Below are 18,219 nucleotides of genomic sequence, written 5' to 3'. Positions count from 1 at the left end.
AGTGTCTCCCGGTCCCAAACATATCGCTAATGGACCATTGAACGTTCTCCTAAACAAAGTCCCATATTTGGTCAAAGTAAACTGTGCAGCCTTCGCGCGTAGGGCCCTAGATTCTCTCAGATCTGAGGGAAGTTTACCGGTCTTCAAATATTCTATGTACTTATATCTCCAATCCCAGGTCAAGCTTGTGGAATTTATCTCGGCGTGACCTTCTTCAACTACTGATCTCATGAGTTGCACGATGACCCCTGAATCAAGATTGTTGTCCTCGATTGATGACCCTAAGTTTGCGAGAGCATCGGCCTCACTATTCCAATCTCGAGGCACATGTTACAAAGTCCACTCCTTAAATTGGTGCAAAGTTACTTGTAACTTATCTAGGTATCTTTGCATTCGGTCTTCTCTAACTTTGAAGGTTCAGTTAACCTGATTCATTATGAGGAGGGAGTCGCATTTGGCCTCGATCACCTCCGCTCCCAAGCCTTTGGCTAGTTCGAGACCTGCAATTATGGCCTCATATTCGGCATCGTTGTTAGTCAATTTCACAGTTCTAATAGATTGTCTAACCACGTTGCCTGTGGGTGGTATTAGTACGATGCCGAGCCCGGACCCTTTCGCGTTCGAGGCACCGTCCGTGAAGAGGGTCCAAATTCCTGAGGACGTACCCGAATTTATCAATAGTTCTTTTTTGATCTCAAGTACTAGGGCCGGTGTGAAGTCAGCTACGAAGTCTGCCAAAATTTGAGACTTAATTGCTGTTCGGGGTCGATATTCGATATCATACCTAAAATATATGGCCCATTTGGCCCACCGTCCCGAAAGCTCGGCTTTATGCAAAACATTTCGAAGTGGATATGTAGTTACAACACATATGGGGTGACATTGAAAGTATGGTTTTAGTTTCCTACAGGCGCTTATCAAAGCGAGCGCCAATTTTTCTAGGTGGGGATATCTAGTTTGGGCCTCTCCTAAGGTTCGACTGACATAATAAATGGAAAATTACGTACCTCGTTCTTCCCAGACTAGGACTCCACTTACTGCTACCTCCGTTACTGCCAAGTATAAGTAAAGTTGTTCGTCTGCCCTTGGTGTGTGAAGCAGCGGCGGGGTCGATAAGTACCGTTTGAGCTCTTCCAAGGCCTGTTGGCATTCTGAGGTCCATGTGAAATTATTTTTCTTCTTTAGCAATGAGAAAAATCGGTGGACTTTATCGGAGGAAATCGATATGAATTTCCCAGGGCGGCCATGCGCCCGGTTAACCTCTGCACGACCTTTACGCTGTCTACCACCGTGATGTCATCAATAGCTTTGATCTTGTCGGGGTTGATCTCGATTTCGTGGTTAGATACCATGAAGCCGAGAAATTTGCCTGACCCGACCCCGAATGCACATTTTTTCGGGTTTAGCTTCATGTTGGACTTCTTCAATATACTGAGAGTTTCCTGCAAGTACTTTAAATGGTCATCTACTCACAGGGACTTAACTATCATGCCATCAATGTAAACGTCCATAGATTTTCCTATTTGTTCTTCAAACATCCAATTTACTAGGCGTTGATAAGTGGCACCAGCATTTTTTAATCTGAATGGCATTACATTGTAGCAGTAGGTACCATACTTAGTGATGAACGACATATTTTCTTGATTATCCGGCCTCATTTGTATTTGATTGTACCCGGAATAGGCATCGAGAAAACTGAGGATCTCGTGGCCGGTCGTGGCATCGATCATGCGATCGATATTAGGCAAAGGAAAAGAATCCTTGGGGCATGCTTTATTTAGATCCTTGTAATCTACACACATTCTAAGTTTGTTCCCTTTTTTAGGAACTACTACTACGTTTGCGAACCATTCAGGGTATTTTACTTCACGGATCGACCCAATTTTAAGAAGCTTGGTTACCTCTTTTTTACGAAAGCATGTTTGACCTCGGACTGGGTCTTTTTTTTTGTTTCACCAGATGGAACTTCGAATCCAAGATTAGTCTATGGGTGGTGATTTTCGGTGGGATCCCTGTCATGTCAAGATGGGACCAAGCTAAACAATCCATGTTAGCTGTAAGAAATTGAATAAGCTTTTTCCTGAGCGCGGGATTTAACCCCGTGCCCAGGTATACCTTTTGTTTCGGTAATTGTTCGATTAGTGTGATTTTCTCCAATTCTTCGACCGTTGATTTGGTAGCGTCAGAATCAAAGGGGATTATGAAGGATTGAGGGATCCCATAATCATCATCTTCGTCAGACTCCTGCTTTTCTAGTTGGGTTGAGGCCGACGTTTGTGATTGCTATTTGGTCTCCTCCTTCGAATTTGACTCTTTTGTCGATGAGAGTGACGATATCGAAATCACTTCGTCGACAACAAACATTTCCTTTGCAGTGGGTTGCTTTCCGTAGATTGTTTTGATTCCTTCTAGTGTTGGGAATTTTAGAACCTGGTGAAGGGTTGAGGGTACTGCTCTCATGTTGTGGATCCATGGTCTTCCGAATAGGGCGTTATACCTCATGTCGCCCTATATCAAGTGGAATTTTGTTTCTTGGATGGTCCCGGCGACATTTACTAGCAAAGTTATCTCGTCCTTAGTAGTTTCACATGCTATGTTGAATCCGTTTAGTACTAGGGCCGCAAGCACGACCTGGTCCTGCAGACCGAGTTGCTCTACGACCTTTGATCGAATGATGTTGGCCGAACTACCTAGATCAATTAAAACATGCTTAACTTGAGTTTTATTCATGAGTACAGATATTACCAGTGCATCGTTATGGGGTTGCATTATTCCCTCTGCGTCTTCGTCGTTGAAGGACAAAGTTCCTTTCGGTATGTAATCTTGAGCTCGAGATCGCTTCTCCCTTACGATCGAGACTTTAGTGCATTTAAACACTGGTCCTTGGGGAACATCAATCCCTGTGATAATCATGTGAATAATGTGTTGCGGTTCTTCTTGCTCGTTTTGTCTATTGAACTCTCTATTTTTGAAGTGATTCTTGGCCCAATCACTTAAAAACTCCCGAAGGTGCCCTTCATTGAATAACCGAGCTACTTCGTCTCTCAATTGCCTGCAATCTTCCGTTCTGTGGCCATGGGTGCCATGATATATACATACTTGATTGGGATTTCTTTGGGCTGGATTGGTCTGCAGAGGTCGAGGCCATTTAGTATTTTTGATGCGTCCAATAGCCGATACAATAGCGGATGCATCAACATTGAAGTTATACTCCGACAATCGCGGTGCTTCCTTAGGCCCGGTGTGCCTGTCAAAACCATTCTTGCTGATCAACCCTTGAGAGCCTTGGCCACGTTTGCTTCTCTTCTTACCTCGTATGGAGTTGTGCCCATGTCTGTTGCCCCTACGATCTCTATTATATGACTGGTATAGATCCCTATTCATCCTCGATACTCGGTCGATGTCTCTTTTGGTAGCGGAACCAGAAGGAGCCCCCAGCTGGTCATCTTCGGCTCTAATCTTTGATTGATATCGATTATGTATATCAGCCCAGGTAACAGCCGGGTACTCAATCAAATTCTGCTTCAACTGCTATGAAGTCACTGAGCTTCGTTCGTTTAGCCCTTGAGTGAAAGCTTGAACGGCCCAATCGTCTGTGACCGGTAGTAGATCCATTAGTTCCATTTGGAAACGAGATACAAACTCTCTTAGCATCTCGTTCTCTTTATGCTTTACCTTGAAGAGGTCTGATTTCTTATTCTTGACCTTTATGGCTCCGGTGTGTGCTTTTACAAAAGAATCTGCAAGCACGGCAAAAGAATCGATAGAGTTAGGTAGTAAATTATGATACCATATCATTGCTCCCTTTGATAGGGTTTTCCCAAATTTCTTTAGTAATACAAATTCGATCTCGTCATCCTCTAGATCATTCCCTTTAATGGCACACGTGTAAGAGGTGACATGCTCGTTGGAGTCGATCGTTCCATTATACTTAGGAATCTCGGGAATGCGGAACTTCTTGGGGATCGGTTTGGGAGCTGCGCTCGGAGGGAAAGGCTTTTGTACGAATTTTTTGGAATCCAAACCCTTCAGTATTGGTAGCGCCCTCGGGATCTGATCAACCCTGGAGTTATAGGTTTCTACTTTCTTGTTGTTTGCTTCGATCCTCTTTTCCCCTGACTCTATCCGCTTTGTCAGTTCCTCGAGTATCTTTATAATTTCGGGTTTAGTCCCCGATTCTTGTTCATTTGACCTTACCACAGCTGGTCCTGTTCTGTGGGTGACTTCTTGGGGTAGACCAGGCTCAGCCCTGCTCGATGCCTGGGTCTGGCTCTGCAACTGAGCTGTCGCCACCTGTTGAGCTTGCAGATTTCATAGATCATACACAGGCTGATCCCGTCTTCTTCAATAATTTGGGTATTTCGAACTGCAGATCGGATTCCACCCTGGATGCTATTTTTCGGACCAGAATATCGGTTCGATTCGATGGCCACATGCGAGTTAACATCAATAGGAACCACGGCCCGAATTTCAACTGGGTCAATGGGTAGCCTTTCATTCTCCCCTTGATGGCCAGATTCATTGTCGATGTGTAGGGGTATTAATTGAGAGTTCGTCATTTTTAGCCTGAAATCAAAGATACTTCCAAAAGCAAATGTAAAATGGTGTGTTTTACAAAGATTTGTATCAAATAACCACTATTATCCTTAGCTCCACGGTGGGCACCAAACTGTTTACCCGAAAAAACGGATGACAATTGAATTTATACGCGCTACTAAGGATATGTAGTATAATTCGGTACAAATTAAGAAAATATATAAATAAATATCGAAATAGACTGTAAAAGAAATGAATGCAAACCGAATGAATGAATTAACCTAAGACTTCAAGTTTTATTACCCTCAAACTGAATAGAGAGTAACTGATAGGAGAACAATATGACTAAATATCAAAACCAGAAAAGATAGTATATTTCCTTATATTCTATGAATCTGAATCTATATGCCCTACAAATAATCAGACCCCCCTTTACATAGTGGGGAGGTCCTATTCTTAATATAATTTTTAAATACAGCAACGAATCCCATGATAGTTTAATTAATTGATATGTGTCGTGATTTCCGCCGAGATTCTCGCCCAATTGCGGATATTCCGTCTTTCTGTTTTTTGGCTCGATAAGCTTTCCTCGATCGAGGCCGATCGAGGCCTTGATCGGTCTCTATTTAGCCTCTTGACCGGTCTCAAACTTGCTCGACCTTGATCCTAGCCGATCTCGATCTTGACCGGTCTCTATTTTGCTCGTCCTCTAGGTCTCGAGCTCGGCAACCTAACTTCGCATCATGGCTTAATATTATACGAAGTTTAACCTTGGTCTATCATGTTCCAATTTCGATTATTCAAACGGAGGACCTTATACACTTCTTCTTTGATAGTAAGGTTTAGAGTTCTGTTTAAGTGAAAGACATATTTTAGTATGATGCATTGATTGCGAATATGCTTAGATTTCAAATAACATAATTGCTAGTGTGCTTACTTTTTGAGTTCTGGCATTGCTTGATATATATTTTCAAGCTCTAGTAGAGTAAGGATTGAATGAAGTGTAATTAAACTTTATTTTTTCATGAGACGTTTGATTATTCATGTGCTGCTAGGAACCATATCTTAAGACCCTTATGAGTAGACATCAAGATTAGTTTTCCTTTAAAGCATGTTGAATAGACACCTATCCTTAGAAATTTTAAAGTACTTCTCTTCGTCTGTTGGTCGACTGATCTTATTTGTAGTACTAGTTTTTGGATGCGCGTATACGCCTTATTAATAAAAACAAAAATTTAAAAATCTGTACATAAATAATATCAACAAATTTGTTTTAGTTTAGAATAAAAAATAGAAAATTGCAAATTTTTAAAAATGATAATATTGATCCTATTTAACTAATAGTACAGAGAAGGAAAAATTGTTCCAAATAATTATCCCATGGGTAGTATATATTAATGGAAGTATGGATAAGCAGATAACTGTTTATCTACTAAAATGCATATTGGCATGTCAATCAAGGTCACCTAAGTAACCTTAATTTATCCAATAACTTGTCGACGTCTTTATCATTTAATTTGTACGAATCAACTTGCTCCCAAGTTCGAATATAGAAAGATATAACGAACAATTCAGAAATTGGGACGACGACAATTTATTGAGAAGAACAACGAAGAGAAAATCGATACGTGCAATATGATTTTAACCTCTATGTGCTTAGTGCAAGGTCCGCATATCTTATGGTGCCAAACTTAAGCTCACTGCTCACCAGAAATAAGTGCATCCAAAAGAAAGACAAATAGAAAGAACTTTATACCCAAAAGAACTGCTATAGTGAAGATGCCAATCTATTTATGATGTTAGATACAGGTAGCTTCATACCGAAAGGCTTTATTTTGCTTTCTTTCAGTATCATGTCATGGCGAAGCAAAGTATTCGCTAATACTTTGTAAAATTGAAATACGAAATAATTATAACGCAATTTTTCTAATTCATGTAAATTGCAAGTACGACAGGGACGGTTCAAGAACATCGGAGGCCTAAAGCCAACTTTTTTAGAGGCCTTAAAAATAAAAACAACGGTCATATAATGCAACCAGAATCATGCTTTATAGTTGACATATGTGAATTCTGATAAATAATAAAAAAAAATGTAATATACTACTATGAGGTAAAAATATTTTTTTTAAAATTCAAATTTAAAAAAATAATAGAAATAGTTAGAACAATAGAATTTGATTCTAGAAGTCCATAACTTAATATATTCGAATAAAATTCCATTGTTGCTGCAATGCTTGAAAGAGTGAAAAAGAAACAATTTTAATTTATTCAATGTCTTTCATCCGTAAAATGGCATACCCTCTGGGAGTTTACACCTAACGAAATATTTATCCTTAAGAATCAACAAATCAAATAAATTTATTACTCGACCATGGGTAAGTGTTAAAAATTATACATGCAAGACATATATATGTCTTAGAAACAAAAATTCATTGGCTTACTATAAACTTCCGATGCTGATAAACTTTTACTTTTTTCATCCCATATTTTTTTAGAGAATAGACAACTTAGTAAGACAAAAGAAAAAAGAATATAAAATACAAATTTTATTATGAGAAAGAAGAAGAAGAATGTAAATTAATTATAAGTCAACATAAAACACATTGGCTAAATAATTCTCTACCTTTTTATAAAAATCTTTTTTTTTACCAGAAATATTCAATATATTCTAAAACAACATTACCATAAAACTGTTAGGTGTTGTCTTAATTTTCTTACCATATTTGATTTTCCTATCTCTTGAAGGAAAGGGCAACATATTTATCATAATTGAGTTTTCCTTCTCGTAGAAGGAAATTATAAATCTTCCGTATTGGCTAGTCCTTTTTCTTGTATGAAAAGGTGTGGACTTCTATAAATTGAGGATCCTTCCTTCTCATTCAGCAACATCCCCAATGTAGCCATATGGGGTTTGAAGAGTCGTGCTTAGGGGAAAAACTTTACGGGACAAGTGTTAGTGTGTCACTTGTGTTTGCCTCTTCGTGAGGTTGTTCTCTCGATATTTTGTACTCTCTTTAATATAGTGAATTGCTCATCTCCATCGTGGATGTAGGTCAATTGACCGAACCATGTTAATTGTTTGTGTCTCTTTTGGTAAATTTCTCGTTTGCTGTCTGATTTATCGTCGTTCAAGATTTGCATTACTAGCTTCCGCATGACACCTGACCTTTTAGGTCCTAACAAGTGGTATCAGAGCGAGGTTCAAGATAGGTTCATCTTGGCGGGTTTAGTTCTAGCCGCAACTTATTTGACGATATTCATGATTTTTGTCTGAGAAATTTGACCAGAGTGCTACGCACGTTGAGACAAATTTTGTGGTGGAGATTTGGAGATGCGACCTGTTGTAGGTTATGTGAAGAAGGTGGATCAAGTTTATTTTATCAGAAAATCCAGGCCAAGGGGGAGAATTGTTAGGCGTTGTCATAATTTTTTTACCATATTTGGTTTTCCTATCTCTTGAAGGAAAGGGCAATATATTTACCATAATTGAGTTTTCCTTTTCTTAGAAGAAAATTATAAATATAATTTCCATATTGGCTAGTCCTTTCTCTTGTAGGAAAAGGTGTGGACTTCTATAAATTGAGGATCCTTCCTTCTCATTCAGCAGCATCCACAATATAGCCATATGGGGTTTGAGAGTCGTGTTTAGGGGGGAGAACTTTACGGGACAAGTGTTAGTGTGTCACTTGTGTTTTCCTCTTCGTGAGTTTCTTCTCTCGATATTTTGTACTATTTTTAATATAGTGGATTGCTCATCTCCGCCGTGGATGTAGGTCAATTGACCTAACCACGTTAGATGTTTGTGTCTCTTTTGGTATATTTCTCATTTGCTGTCTGATTTATCGTCGTTCAAAGTTTGCATTACTAGCTTACGCATGACACCTGACTTTTTTGGTCCTAACAAAAATTAACCTATTATTAATTGAAAAATGGGCCTCTAATAATTTGGGTGCCTAAAACCATTGCTTCATTAGCTTTACCCTCTGGCTGAAGTACGACATCGATCCGTCATTATTCACTACTAAAAAACTGGCTAATTTCGTCCAGAAAAACCGATCAAAATCGGTCGGAATTTGAGAAAAAGAGACCGATTCCGACCGCTTTTAATTAGTCGGAAAAATGCTGGTGGCAAAGGTATTGCGACTGAAATCGGTCGAAATTTTTCGACCAAAAATGATCGGTTAGTTCAATGCGTTGACTGACAATCAAACTACATATACCGACCGAAATCGGTCGGAATTTTAAATATATAATAATTTTAGAAATCTTCTAGATATATATTTTTTGTATCGCATGTATATTTCCCACCTTGAGATATCATAGAACCACAATATTATATCTTAGTACTAGTATATATTATTATTATTTTTTTATTGAATTATAATTCTAAATATAGAATATTAAATCTTATTACTAAGCACTAACTACAACCCTTCCTATATTTGCTTTTCTTTGTTAGTCCACAACTGTTGGACTCTATGGCATCAAAGCTCAACTTGTAAGATGAAAAAGCTCACATCTTTCGGCTGATGTGGGACAAGAGCATAATTTTAAATATTCCGACCGAAATCGGTCGGAATTTTTGAAATATTTTAATAAAATATTATTTTCCCATGGAAAAACCCTCTACTTCTCTTCCCATGGAATATTTATTTACTAATCTATCCATTTTATTATTTGTTTGTTTCTTTCTTTTTTATGAAAAAAAAAGAGTGCATTAAATAAGGATTCCATAAATCAATAAAAAATGATTTCAAGTGAATAAAATTATGATGACATTTTAATGTAAAAATATGCTTAGTTATTTTTTCTAAAATTTCCTTTATAATCCTGAAATAACACATTAATTATTTTATATAAAAAAATATATTAACTAACCGGAATTAAATATATCGTACATTGGTTAAGAAATTAGTATATAAGCTATAAGCTATATATATATATACTATACAATATGTACATCTTAAAATATATATATATATATATATATATATATATATATATATATATATATATATATATATATATATATATTCGATATCGACATTTTAACAGGATCAAGTGGCGGGCGGTAATCCGCACGGCCTTCTCAACTGAGCTAAAACAGAGATCACCGATTGATCGAGAACTGAAATTGTTTCAAACCTCTGCTGACTATTATATGTCCATCGAGGTTTTCACAAGTTAAATATCTCTATTTTAACACGATCGAGAGTTTTTAATCTAGCTAATTCAGTATCCTTATATTGAAAGACTGGCGGTAATCCGCACAATCAGTAAGGATATAAGAATCGAAATATACTTGAATTTTTTATATATTTTGATGACTGTATGGAAGGTTAAACCTTTTTACTCAAGCAAGGGGTCTGTCCTAATATAATACATACTCTCATTGAGCCTATGTGTCTAGCAGTTCTAACCGTGAAAGAAGATGCCCTTTTCAACTCATTTAACGGGCTAAAGTTCACGGCTGGCCAGACGGAGCCACTAAGGCAAAACCAATAAGATTAGTGCTATATTAGACTGTACCAACCATCTCGAAACCAAGCAAGAAATTATATATAAAATTTATTTATATTTTGATAGATGCCGTCTCTTTCATGGTTTATATATGAGAGAAGTTAGTTATACAACATAGATATGAAGTCTCTTAGCCGGACATAGTCATGGCCAGAGAGGAGAGACTAGATGAAATACTAATAAACAACAAAATAAATACCTTTTGGCCGGGATGCAAGGCCTGAAGATGAAGAACTCGAAACTTTATTTACTTTGTTCTTCGATTACAGATAGTACCTACAATTAAGAGAGAGAGAGAGAGAGAGAGAGAGAGAGAGAGAGAGAGTTTTGAGAGAGAGGGGTTTGGCTTCTGCCTCCCTTCTCTGAAAGAATGAATCATTTAAATAGAAAAGAAAAAGAATTTATGAACAGTAAAATAGGGTCCCACATGGGCCCATGTACAGTGTTTCTACTGTGCAAACAGTGTTTCTACTGTTGATGAGCAATGTTTCTACTGTTGAAATAGTTTATCTACTGTTGAAACAGTTTATCTACTGTTGAGTGGGGTCCAGCGGCTAGCTCCGGTGGCTTCACTGTGCAGTGAGGTCCGGCGGCTTCACTATGCTGGTCGTTTTTCCATCTCTTTCATTTTGCGGAGGAATTCTTCCGCATCTTAAGCTTCATCAGATAATATCTTCTCTGATTTAATAGGTTGGGAATCATCTGCGATATCATCGTTGCTGGTCTCACTTTTTATCGAAGTGTCGGATTTCTCTTACTGATTGATGGAACGAAGCAAATGTTTTTTTACTTCTTCCAAGTAGTCGTTGATCATTTATTCTTTGTCCCCTTCTTGAAAGGAGATCTTTCTGGCAATATGCCGAACTGAACTATCATCAACCTTCTCTTTTTTAGGGTTGTTGGAATATTCTTGGATTTTTGTTTTGATGGAGTCCAAGAGTTCTTGACCGTATAACGTCTTCGTATTGAGATCATTTTTCATTAGTTTATCCCAGAAATTATTATAAAATATCCTGTATAAACAAGGAATTTGTTCCTCGGTGAATCCAACTTCTGGAGTCCATTTATGAATCCAAGGAATAGAGAATTCTAGAAAGAAATATATCTGGTCAATCTTTTCTAGGTAACAGATATGATCTGTGTGGTATAATTCATTTATAACTGGAAAAAGTTTTGTCCATTCTTTGTATAACATGAGAAATAGATCGGGTAATATCTTCCAGGTGAATGGATGGTCCTATCATCGAGGACTCGCCTCTGAGAGATATTTTCTCATTAGTCAAACTTTTTCTTCCCATTTGTATAACTGAGGAGTTTGATGTGGATCCGTATGACGATCCTGAAGAGGATGTTCTTCCTTTGGAATGTGGGGATGATCTTCCCCATCCTCTACCTCTACCTCTACCCCATGGGGGTTCCATCCTGCAAATATTCACGAGATAAGAAATCCGGTAGAGAATTATCAATTCCCTTTTTGTATTGAATTTCAAAATCAAAAGGGGCCAATTGAGCCTGCCATCTTGCGAATATCATTTTTGAGGCATCATGCTTAAAATCTTTGTTAAACATATATTTAACAGATTGTGCGTCAGTTTTAATCAAAAAATTTTGATTGTATAAATCATCTTGGAATTTTAAAACACACTTAACTATGGTTAACATTTCATGAGCTACAGTAGCGTATTTTCTCTAGGCTTTAGACCATTTTCCAGAGTAAAATCTAATCAAATATTTATACTTATTATTAGGATTTATCTGTTACAAAATACCTCCGTAACCAATATTGGATGCATCAGTCTCGATAATTTTTTGCCATGCAGGATTAGCAAGGGTCAAACAAGGTAAGGATTTAACACGTTGCTTAATATTTTAAACCAAAATAGTATGACTATCAGTCCAAGGGTTTTTATAATCCTTTTTTAGCCTATCATATAAGGGGGCTAAATCACGAGATAAATCTTTATAAAAATGTGATATATAGGTTAAACTTCCCAAAAATCTTTGTAACTGAGTTCTATCAGTATTAACATCGGGAAATTTTGAAGCAAAATCAATAGATCTTTGAATTAGAGTAATTTTTTCTTGACAAATACAATGTCCTAAAAATCGAATATTAGTTTGGAATAAACGCATTTTTTGTTTTGAAATAACCAAACTATTTTGTATAACAATTCTTTTAAAAATATCTAAATGCTTAATATGCATTTTAAATATTTTTGAGAATATCAAAATATCATCAATATAAACAATGATAAAATCAAGATAAGGATTGAATATATCATTCATGATTTTTTGAAATTCAGAAGGGGCATTCTTTAAACCAAAAGGCATAACATTGCATTCATATTGCCCAAATGGAACATTAAAAGCAGTTCTATAAGTATGGTCTTTAAATATTTGAATCTGCCAATATCCAGATTTTAAATCAAAATTTAAAAATATATTGGCATCATATAATCTTGAAAATAAATCCTTTTTATTGGGAATTGGATATCCTATCCACTTTAAAAACTTATTTAAAGGTTTATAATTAATAACCAATCTAGGAATACCACGTTCCTTTTCAGCAGCATTATTAACATAAAAAGTTGTGCAAGAGCAAGGATATTTTGAGGGTTTTATCAAACCCTTTCGTAGCAAATTATCAATCTCTTTCTTGCAGAATTTTACCAGTTCATCGTTCATCTGACAAGGTCGAGATTTAGTAGGAATATCATCCTCAGAGAAATTATCTTCATATGGCAGAGTGACAATATGTTTTTTTCTATTCCAAAAAGCACTGGGATGCTCAACACAAATATCAATAGCAATATTTTCGGAAATCAATTTAATCTTTTCCTACACTTTAGTGGAATTCAAAGTATCGAATATATTCATACTAAACAATTCCAATTGTAATGAATCAGTATGTCTTTGCTTCATATCTATTAAAGCATTTATATCTCTAGTTACGTGATCTGTAACAAAAGTATAACTTATCTCTTTATCCTTATAAGTAGCAGAAAAACCTTTTGAGTCTATGCTAGTGAAGGATAAATAGCGTTAATAAACGTGTTCCAAGTATAATCGGAGGATATAACTGATTTTTCACTAAGAAAAAAAGTGAGAAATGCAGACTTTATTCTGACAAATACCAATATTAGGTAATTTATACTCTATATCTAAAGCATGTCCTGATGCAGACTTTACCATATGAGTAGTTTTTTGAAAATATTTATTAGGTACTAGACCTTCCTGAATGCAGCTAACATCAGTTCCACTATCAATCATAGCAATGTTTGTAATAGAAAAACTATTATAAAAAAGAATAGTACATTTAATATACCATCTATGAGGAGTGATAATTTGCATCATTCCTAAAAACATATCATGTTGAGAATTAATCTTAATAGGTTTTTCAGAAGAAATATTATTTTCAGAAATACTTTTGTTTTTATCATCAGATTTCTTAGCTGGAGAATTAATTTTCTCAATCTGAGTAATCCTATGATCACAAATCATTTGATTTTGTTTAAGAGATTTGATCTCTCATTTCAAGTTTTCAACTTCAACCTTTAAATCATCGAAAGAAGAATCTCTTGCTCGAGTAGTATTTTTATTTAAAAGAGGGTTATTATCTTCTATTAAGGAATAAGGAGCAGAATATTCAAATTCTTTTTTTGAGTTTTCAAAAGGTTTTGAAGAACTTGAAGAAGAACATGAACTATTTCTAGCAGCCAAATTTATAATCTTTTCACGAAGTTTTTCATCAGTAACCTCTTTTAAAAGTTCTATTACATTATCAAATGTAATAGTTTTCATGTTCAAATCTTGGAACTGAGATTGCAATTTATAAAATTCATCATCATCATAGGTACATGTATTACCTTTGCAAGTTGCACAAGTATTATTAATATTTTTATCATTATCAGATAAATCAAGTAAATCTATTTCATCTTCAGATTCTGACTCAGAATAATAATAATCAAATTCTGATCCAGAAGTGTATAACAAACCATAAACCTTATCATGTAACTCATTGTCTAGTTCTAAGGTTTTCAGCTTTTGAAGCTTACAATTTGGAGCTATATGGCCAAATTTTTCACATTTATAACACTTAATATCAGCAAGATCACGCTTAGACCTATTTTTGGTAAATCTAGTGGACTTGCGATGGGCTTTTTTAGCATCACGCTCTTCTTTGGATCTATATCTAGATCTCTTTCTCCTATAAGGACTGTCAGGGTTAGGGTATCTATGATACTTGTGTTTCTTCTTCTTATGAGTAAAAGTCTCGGGTAAACCGAACTGGGTGCAAAAATCTCCTAATTGGTTTCTTTCCTTAAGCTTATCCATCTTAAGCTGTCTAGATAATTTTAACTCATTGCACAGGTTTAACCCTTCCTGTGTGCAAAATTTCTATCAACTTACCATAGGTATAATCTTTGTACGGAATTTCACCAAAGCTACCTCTTAGAGCCTTTCTAACTCTTTCAGCATATAAGGAGGGAAGGCCATCTATAAACTTAGCTTTCCACTGATCGTACTTATTTTCTGGTAACTCCATAACTCTACTTATAAAGGTGTCTTTAAACCATCTGAATTCACCTAAGGTCCTACATCTAAGACCATTAAGTAGGGTACGAACTGTCTCATGCTGATTGGTAAATCTACCATTGAAGTGTTCTAATATCGTAAGAACAAGGGTATAAACATCATCTTCTCTATTTTTCACAAGAGCCATGCCTAAGTTATCAATTCCTTCGTCAGTGGCTATAGCATTAATAACCATTAACCTTTCATCAGCAGTCAAATAATTATCCCACCAGCCACGAAGTTGGCCAGTAAAACCTGCAACAATCATTTTGCAAATAGTTCTATCTGTATTTTTCACACTCTTACAGATAGTTGCATACATAAGCATTCTATGCACAAGAATAGTTCTCTATGAGTCAATCCATCAAGATTCCACTCATAAATTTCAGAACCACTATAAGACGTATTAGTCTGATTCCAATCACATTCCTCTATTAAGACATCTTAAGGAGTAGGACGATTGTAATAATAAGTTTACATTCTGGGTTTATCAGCATGCCTACTATTCGTTTTGGGATAACCTCTAAGTTTATTAAACTCTGACCAAACTTCATTTTTGTAATCAAAAGTAGTATCTAATTTATCAGCAAAATCTTTTGATAAATCAATAGGTTTGATATTCAAACCGGATAACTTTTTATCAAGAAGTTCTTCTAAAGCATTAAAGATTTATATTTAAAATTTTGAATCTCAGGGGGTCTTTGAACATGAGTAAGACCAATTTGAGGTTTTGATTTGCTTCCTGACGTGGAAGCAATATCAGTTAAAATCTTGTTAGTACTCATATCTTTTATCAAAACTGTTAAATTATCAAGTTTTTTATCAAGAAAACTGTTTTGTTCACCCAAAACTTTAACATATAAACTCAAATAATTATTTTGAGAAATTAATTTATTAATTTCTGCGATGCTGACTACAGCAACATCTTCATTAATAAACTTTTGAAATGCAGTAAATGTAATACTTGTATTATTTGGTAAAATAAAAGGTGCTTGAGAAGGGTAAATGGCGTTAGTAATATTGCAACTCTCATCTTTAAAAGATCTTTCTAAAACCTTTATATAAAGCGGTAAATAAATGATTATAAATCAAGGAACAAAATACATAATTTGATTATGTAAAGCACAAGTTTCATAAAACTCTTGAGAAATATTATTTAAACCATCTTTACTATAAGTATCAAAAAACCAAGTTTTAAACCGGTTCCATTTATCACTGAAAAATTCTTTTTGAATATAAATTCTAGCTTGTGACCCTGGACTAAAATCTATTTGGGGTGGGATCATTGAAACATCATATCGATTAAAATCCATCTCGGACGCAGAAGGAATATCCTTATCAGAAATATTTTCATTATCCTGAACAATATTTGTCTGGGGGTTAATCTTAACCTTTTCAACTGGCTTATCACCCACTTTAGTAGAAATCGTGCAGGCTTATCTGCCTTTCTTTCATCGTGGATATTCCCCAATCTTCAATAGATATAATCTGTTAGATTATGATCTTTGAGAAGTTATAAACGTTCTCGTATGTGCTATAACCAGAAAAGTGCTGAAATTCTGCACTACCAGTACTGGTGAGTATAGTTTCATAATAACAACGGGTTTTGTCAAACATATAATAGTCAGCAGAGGTGTGAAACAATTCCAGTTTCCGATCAATCGGTGATCTCTGTTTTAGCTCAGTTGAGAAGGCCGTGCGGATTACCGCCCGCCACTTGATCCTGTTAAAATGGTATCAGTGCCTAGGAACTTTCATGGTATATATGAGATAGATATGAAATATTCGACATAGATATGATTTTGTTTCTATGAATTTGGGAGAAACTAGTATGAAAAATACTAGATTAGAAGAGGTAGATATACCTCAAAACCTTAATTTGTTGAACAAATGGATTATTCCTAAAGTCTCTATTAGAACAATCTATGATTACGGATGGTTTGATAAACTTTCTTCAAAACAGTTAGTTAAAACTACTGAGCAATCTTTAGCTTTAAATTCGTCTGAACAGACTATTCGTTTGTTAAACAAGCATGATTTAGATTTATATAAAAATCAGTATAATTATCTGCATGTTGGTATGGTTCAAATTGCTTTTAAGCCATTAACCCTTAAAGGGTTACCAGAGACGTTTTTGGCTGCTCTCAGAGATGCTAGAAATCTGAATTTTAGACAGTCTCTGATGAGTTTTATTGAATCTACTATGGCCTACGGTCCAGTATATTTTAATACTCAACCCAATCTTCATTATCTCTATGTGATGTTAATATACTTGATGCCTTGATATTAAATGTGAAAATGCATGGTTATAATTATGCACCTGGTTCTGAACTTATATGTTTATCGTATATAATTTATCTTAAATTGCTATCTACGTTAAACCCTAGATGTAAATTATATGATACATTAGATCAGACTATATTAGTGGAAACATATTTTGTAAAGTCTAAGGTCACCACGAGGAAACCTATTAAGTGGGAAAAAAATTAATTTCCCAACTACTTGGACTTTGGATTCAGTTATATCCCCTGGTCAGATAACTGATGCTGTTAGTAATACTGAATATTCTCATATTACTCAAAATCCGGATGGTAGGATTTGTATTCAGTTTGATGATAATAGTTCCACTTATAATAGGAAGTCATTTTCTAATAATAGACTTTTGCCTGCTATTAGTTCTAATTATAATAGACATTCATTTACCAATCGTAGATTGTTACCTGATATTCAATATATTTCTCTTGTTGAACCAGTCTATGGACCAGCTAAAAATCGTGGTGCATCTTTGCATACAATTTCTACTAAAGTGGGTGATAAGCCAGTTGAAAGGGTTAAGATTAACCTCCAGACAAATATTGTTCAGGATAGTAAAAATATTTCTGATAAGGATATTCCTTCTGCGTCCGAGATGAATTTTAATCCCAATGATGTTTAAATGATCCCACACAAAATAGATTTTAGTCCAGGGTCACAAGCTAGAATTTATATTCAAAAAGAATTTTTCAGTGATAAATGGAACCGGTTTAAAACTTGATTTTTTGATACTTATAGTAAAGATAATTTAAATAATATTTCTCAAGAGTTTTATAAAATTTGTGCTTTACATAATCAAATTATCTATTTTGTTCCTTGGTTTATAACCACTTATTTACCGCTTTATATAAAGATTTTAGAAAGATCTTTTAAATATGGGAGTGGCAATATTACTAACGCCATTTACCCTCCTCAAGCATCTTTTGTTTTACCAAATAATATAGGTATTACATTTACTGCATTTAAAAATTTATTGATGAAGATGTTGCTGCAGTCAGCATCGCAGAAATTAATAAATTAATATTTTAAAATAATTATTTGAGTTTATATGATAAAGTTTTGGGTGAATAAATCAGTTTTCTTGATAAAAAACTTGATGATTTAACAGTTTTGATAAAAGATATGAGTACTAACAAGATTTTAACTGATATTGCTTCTACGTCAGGAAGCAAATCAGAACCTCAAATTGTTCTTACTCATGTTCAAAGACCCCCTGAGATTCAGGATTTTAAATTTAAATCTTTAAACGATTTAGAAAAACTTCTTGATAAAAAG

The 18,219-nt window shown here is 35.1% G+C and overlaps 1 pseudogene; it reads right to left on the bottom strand.

Moving 5' to 3' along the window:
* Positions 1–3,531: 3,531 nt before the first annotated feature.
* LOC138905662 (uncharacterized) lies at positions 3,532–15,416 on the bottom strand (annotated as a pseudogene).
* Between the last annotated feature and the right edge of the window lie 2,803 nt (positions 15,417–18,219).

The sequence above is a fragment of the Nicotiana tomentosiformis genome, chromosome 2 (assembly GCF_000390325.3).
Source record: "Nicotiana tomentosiformis chromosome 2, ASM39032v3, whole genome shotgun sequence".
NCBI lineage: Eukaryota > Viridiplantae > Streptophyta > Magnoliopsida > Solanales > Solanaceae > Nicotiana > Nicotiana tomentosiformis.
Note: the sequence above shows the minus strand (reverse complement) of the source record. Positions and strands in the feature narration are given on the sequence as shown.